Raw genomic sequence first — 645 nt, 5'->3', positions numbered from 1 at the left:
TTCTTAAAGGGAATGCCTTTAACCTCTCTCCATTGAGAATAATGTTAGCTCTTGGGTTTTCATAAATACTTTTTCACTATTTGAAGAAATTCCCCTCTAGTCATATTTTGTTGAGTGTTTTGGATTTTGTCAAAGGCCTTTTCTGCATCAATTGATAGGATCATGTGGTTTTTGTTCTTTGCTTTGTTAATATGATGAATTACATTAATTGTTTTTCTTATATTGAACAATCCTTGCATGCCTCTTATGAATCCCACTTGGTCATGATGGATTATTTCTTTGATGTGTTGTTGTACTCTATTGACCAATATTTAATCAGGACTTTTGTATCTGTGTTCATAAGAGATATTGGCCTGTAGTTTTCTATTTTGGTGGTGTTTTTTCCTCGCTTTGGTATCAAGGATATATTTGCTTCATACAATGAGTCTGGGAGTGTTCCATCTTGTTCTATTTCTTGAAACAGTTTATATAGAATTGGTGACAGTTCTTCTCTGAATGTTTGATAAAAGTCTCTTATAAATCCATCTGGTCCAAGACTTTTTTTGCTTGCAAGCTGTTGTATTACCTTTTCAATTTCTTCTTTTGTAATGGGTCTGTTAAGATGTTCAATTTCGGTTTGTGTCAGTTTAGGTAGATTGTGCATTT

Source organism: Elephantulus edwardii, unplaced genomic scaffold (genome assembly GCF_000299155.1).
Source record: "Elephantulus edwardii isolate Elephantulus edwardi_28Jun2011 unplaced genomic scaffold, EleEdw1.0 scaffold00213, whole genome shotgun sequence".
NCBI classification, from domain to species: domain Eukaryota; kingdom Metazoa; phylum Chordata; class Mammalia; order Macroscelidea; family Macroscelididae; genus Elephantulus; species Elephantulus edwardii.
This window is presented reverse-complemented; position numbering follows the sequence as displayed.